The following is a 5697-nucleotide window of genomic DNA, read 5'->3' as shown; positions in this document are numbered from 1 at the left end:
CCGTTTCCTTCAACATACCTCTGCGAGACTGGCTTCTCAACCATGAATGTTATCAAGACAAAGTACAGGAATAACATGGATATTCATTCTCCTTTGAGCGTAGCACTGTCCTCAATTGACCCACGACTGGATAAACTGACAAAGAAGAAGAAACAGGCTCACCTATCACACAGGTAAAGATTAGGGTTATACAATGTTTATCATTGTGTTAATAAAATGCTGGTTATTTCTTACTACTTTTTAATATGTTTTGATATTGTATTGTTTACAAAATGAATAGAAGATACAAAAAAATTGTCAACTTTTATCGTACTCATTATATATATCGTTTCCGAAATATTACCGGTACGTGCCACATTGAAAAAAATACCGGTCCGCCACATCAGATAGTCTGAGAAGCACTGGTGTAGGGGACATTTTCCTACACAAATGGCGTAGAGGGTAGAGGAGGTGGAGGAGGAAGGGAGGAAGAAGAGGGGGATGTGGGACGGGGAAAGTCGGGTAGGAAACTGGACAGGGAGGACAGAGGAGTGGGGTGGAAGGGTCGCGGTAAGGGTGGGGGTCAAAGCGATGGGGGGGGATGGAAATATAACTCCATGAGAAAGAAGATGGGTGGGGGAGAGGAGGGGGGGTAGAAGAATGTACCAAAGGAAGGAAGGGGCCGAAAATAATGAACGTGAATGGAAAATAGGGAGAGAGGGGAAGTAAGCTAAAGGAAGACGTCAAAGGAGAAGGAGAAGGAAAAATTGGTAAAGGTGAGAAAAAACGAGTAAAAAAAAAGGATCAAGTAAGAAGAACCTAGAAAAACAAAGGTAAAAGGGATAGAAGATGAAGAAGAAGAAAACAAGTAGAAGAAATGGAAGGAGGGATATTAGTAAAATGGAAAAATCCTTAAAAGTAAAATGAATATTAAAAATAAATAGATAAATGAAAAACAGAAATCAGGTGGATTTTGGTGACGAGGCGGTAGAAAGAGAGGTAGATCAAGAAAATGTAGATCAAAGAGTGTCAAGAAAGAGGAACGGACAAGAGACAAAGGGAGGTAAAGGAAATGAAGTTTTGTTAAGGTGACACCTCAGTTGAACAGTATCGTCTGTCATTAGCCTAGGGTAATATGAGGCAGGAAGAGGCAAAAAAAAAAAAAATCTTGCGAGAGGTAGCAGAAGGGAGGTTGTGGAGGTAGGAGGCCTGGGATAAGCTATTGTATGTGAGGAAGGGTGTGGAGGCAGAGTGGCCAGAGGTAGCAAAATGCCGAAGGAAATGTAGAAACAGGAGGTTTGGAACAGGTTAATCAGGGAGAAACAAATGAAGAAGCGCTAGGCAGGGAGAGAGACAGGTTGGATTGAAGGGAAGAGGAGTGAAAAGCGAAGACTAAAGTATCTATGGAAATATGAAGGTAGATAGCTCCTGTAGAAAATTTTGTCTGGCTAGCGCCAGGCGAATTTATTCATCCTCAGGCGAGATCCCTGTGCTAAAAGGAAAGGGACCCCTTGGGCCCTTGGAGATACCCTTACAGCTGAGCAAAATCGCAGGGTGGTAGAATGAATAAACACGCAGGTCGAATTAGATAATCAAGAGGATGTGAGAGAAGGAAGAGGAGGCGCCAAACAGGAAGAGAGGTAGAAAGAGGCTGCATCAAAGAGGGGAGTGAGTAGGAGGAGGAGGCAGCGGAGGTGAGTGAGGTGGGTGGAGGTGGCTATGGGCCAGGCCAGCCCCGAGTCGGGAGTATGCGAGAAGCGAGGATCCGACCTCAGCTCAGTAGTGGATAGACCGCCCAGCAGTGTACAGTGAACACGCGCGACAGCGAGCCGAAGCGGCCAGGCCATGTGTACACCCGTCCGCAGTGTACAACAACACGTGTGAGGCCTGCCCCTTGTGTAGGCCCGCGTTTTAAGTGCAGGTCCGTGGTCAGTCCGTTGTGGTCTAACGAGAACTTGGTGGCCTGCGTCCTTCCAACCAGAAGAAACTTTCTTTGGATTATTTGACAGGGGAGATGGACATTATGGAAGACATGCCGCTCGTCTAGAGCATACCCCGAAGTTGCTATTTAGTGGCCATAGTGTTACTGGCTTCAAAGGAACTCATGGTGTTTGCGGTGATGACTCTAAAATCGTGTTGGTGGTGCCGATGATGAAAAAAAAATAGGGCAAGAGGTGGTAAATGGATTTTTGGCCCGGGAGGTGCCTCCGAGACTGAGTGACGTTTGTGTACAAATTGTGTATCAGTAGACAAGCAGCTTTAGAGACAGTGGCTTAAATAACGCCAACAAAAACGCCGGGAAGACCAAAGAATGGCGTAATAACATACAAATGGCGGAGAGCTTTGATGGAGCTAAAATTATAGGAGACAGGGTGGAGCAAAGTAAGTGTTGACGCCGATGGTGACACTGGTGGTGGTGATGGCTCCGGCACTGGTGCCATTATGGTGGTGAACGAAGTGATAACCCGTTGGTGGCTTGTGAGTGACATTAGCGAAGTCGACCACGTTGGCAGAAACTGTCGATCTCAAGTCAAAGAACGTGTAAACCCATGAGGTGATGGACCAAGTCCTCGAGGTCTTTCTTTGATCAAAGACGAACTCTCAAAGCTGTTGATGATGAAGAATTCAACCTGTGACTGTCGGTGATGAAGACGAGCTCGGTGTTGACGGTTGGAAGGGACCGCGAACTGAACGGTAACGGTCTTCGGTGACCGTGAGCTCGCATTAATAGTTTCAATGTATTTTGTGGTGACGGTGGAAGCAACAGTTACAAACTATCATAAATCTACTGTTTACTCCGTTCTGTTTACACCCAAAGATGACATTTCTTTAAGAACATGAGAGTGTAGCAGCTTTTGACATTAGCTTGCGGCAATTGTTGACTGAAGTTAGCGAAAGCATTACTTGTAAATTCAGTGTTTCCGGCACAGGACCATTAACCGGCATTTGACATTTTCCCCCAAGGCACGGAGGCCGTTGGACTAACCGTTATATTTTGAACCTTGATCTTTATCGTTGTCCATTACGGTGACCGTTGGTAACAGATAAGCTGCGGAGAGATCAGTGACCTTGAGACTGAGGATGGATGACGGCGATGACGATCGCAAGAAGAGTGATGACAGTAACTGGGGCGCCTCTCCGGCTCCTCCACCTCCTCCTCACCACCACCTCCCTCGTGATGGTGTCCCCCGCCATGAAGAGAATGTTCTCTCCTGAAGGATGCACGTGATAAACTGTGATAAACTGGTGGTGAAAACGGGTTCGTAACTGTCCTCGTAGTCGGACGGGGATCATGATGGTGCAAATTTGGTGTTCTTGCCTATCCCCCGACCCTCTTTCGCTCTCCCTCTCCCCCCTCCCTCCCTCTTTCCCTCCCTCTCTCTCTCTCCTTATGTTGTATTATTGGCATTTTTTATGTAGTCAATATTTTAGAAGATTCAGTAACATCCCTACAGGCACGAGTCACACAATATTCTTTTACGACTGAAGAATGACTAATCTCCACTCAAAGAAAAATTCTGATCACTTTGAACTTCTTTCCCTCCTTTCCGTTACTCTCACTAAATCTCTACTCTCTACGATTCAATGCCGTTGTGATGTTGTCCACAAGGACGTTGGTTCTCCTTCCCTCTCTCCCGCTTTCCTGTAATGGTATAACTTGTTCTTTTAATACCAGATGATTTCATTCAGTTAACGGGGGGATTCTGTTTAATCCTAATCCTCAGTTGAATAAAAATCATCATGTATTTGCAAGATCAAAGTTTACAAAGTGTATTATCGTAGCAACTTTTTTTTTACTATCTCCACCCACCGTCTGACATTCTTTGTGACGTAATGTCGTCACAGACATAATGTCGCCATCAGTTTAGAATTTCATATCTTGTGACTAAGCCAGCAGATTTTACTCAAATGAGGGCCGAACCGAGGATAATTTCGATTTGTCGAAGCCCCATTTGGTCTTCATCTGCCCTCAATCGAGTAAAATGTCTGCTATTACATACAGAATAAGTATCTGCCGTTACAGATGGGAGTTTTACTTCCTCCGTGCTCTTGTCGGACACGGGAGAAATGAATTATAATAGTATGATCATGTGATTTAATATCATATACTTGTGTGGCTAATGAATTTATCAATGTTCTCAGTTTTCTCCAAAGATTAAGTTTGTTGCAATTATTATTATTATTATTATTATTATTTTTTTTTTTATTTTTTTTTTTTTTTTTTTTTTTTTTTTTTTTTTTTTTTTAATTGGTTGCTCCTCAAAATGGAACACTGGTTTCGTACATGCCCGCTGTACTGGGCAGAAAATGTGCGAATGACCATTCGCGTAGAGCCTATTCAAACAAAGCCTATTCAACCGACCTTCAGTTGTTTCATAACTAAACTTTCTATGTTATTCAAATGCCAACGTCATTATCACTTTCGAACACGAGGAATCCCCTTTGGGTTGAATAAAAGTGCTCATTTAAGGGCCCATTCGATGACGCTCTTTATAGATTTAGTTTTGTTTAAAACCAGACGATTTACTCGTATTAGACGGCATCGCTAGGATGACTGTTGGACCTCACCTTGCAGGACGACCCTCCCTCGTCTCATTGCTCGAATTGTCCCTGAAGTTGCAATATAATATTTTCTGTATTTTGAACGCTGTCAACACCATTCCTTGCGATGGAAGCCGGGATGGTCCGGTGTTTAGCGTGCTCGGCCCGTGATCTTAATTTTGCAGGGATTTAGGTGGACTTTCGTCAGAACCCTTCATCGTCGTTAAGTTGTATATCACCAGGCGATTTTGTTCAGTTGAAAGAAACCCCTTAAGGACTCTAAAGGGTGTATTAGTGATGAACTCGCCCCAAGAGGTGCATACTCCAACCGAGGTCGACTTTTTCCCAATGTACTCGGAAGTCCAGGGCAACTTGGAGTCTCCAGTAGGAACTCGAACGCGGGTTCGCCTCTTACGAAGAACGATGGAAACCAGCCGGCCACTCGGCGCGCACTGTAACCGTTGAAGTGATTTGGAGCAAAGGGGGCGGTGGGGGGGGGGAGCACCCTTCGCTTGAGTGGTCGTGACTCCGACGTTACAACGAAAGAAATGACAAGAATGAAGTTGTCATCAAAGACTGTTGAAATAGCAACTTATAAACCGTAGTCATTAGGATTTTGATCTATGGGCATTTGTAGGTTATATACTGATATATTATCATTGTTCCAAAACAGTTGCTAACTTTTATTTATCTAATTATTTCAATTAATCATTTGCATACAGAATTTTACATTTACACACTTTCAGTTACATGACAACTTCAAATTTGATAGTAATAAAGATCTATATCCCATTCACTCAACTTTCGCATTACAATTTATATGACAAATAATTAACAGGTACAACGACTTCTAGAACTCTGGAACTCACGCTAAAGCACGCACGCACGCACACACGTACACAGAAACTACGCATTTATCTAATTCTACACGTAGTTTAATTTCTAACCAATACATGCATACAATATTATCATTATCATTACCATTATTATAGTCATTTTTATTATTGTTATTGTTATTACGATTATTATTATTATTATTGTTATTATTATTACCATTATTTTCGAGCATTCCTTTAGTAATTGGACATCTGGTTATTTCTATAGAGATCTCTTAGTATCAGGGCATTTTTGTAATGATCTGGTATCCAAGCATTTCTATACCTATCTGACAGCGGA

At 43.0% G+C, this 5697-nt stretch overlaps 1 protein-coding gene across 4 annotated transcripts in view; it reads left to right on the top strand.

Annotated features, from left to right (window-relative positions):
• Positions 1-1745: 1745 nt before the first annotated feature.
• Axn (protein axin) overlaps positions 1746-5697 on the top strand; it is a 219550-nt gene continuing 215598 nt past the window's right edge. For 2 of the 4 annotated variants that reach the window (XM_076207939.1, XM_076207892.1), the window contains exon 1: positions 1747-1900. The gene's annotated coding sequence lies outside the window, so the exon portion shown is untranslated. Of the gene's footprint in view, positions 1901-5697 lie in introns of all 4 variants that reach the window. The other 2 variants (XM_076207947.1, XM_076207900.1) reach the window with 2 other exon arrangements.

Source organism: Oratosquilla oratoria, chromosome 2 (genome assembly GCF_046742065.1).
Source record: "Oratosquilla oratoria isolate Oo_2021 chromosome 2, ASM4674206v1, whole genome shotgun sequence".
Classification (NCBI taxonomy): domain Eukaryota; kingdom Metazoa; phylum Arthropoda; class Malacostraca; order Stomatopoda; family Squillidae; genus Oratosquilla; species Oratosquilla oratoria.
The sequence above is the reverse complement of the archived record's forward strand: the minus strand, read 5'-3'. Positions and strand labels throughout refer to the sequence as shown.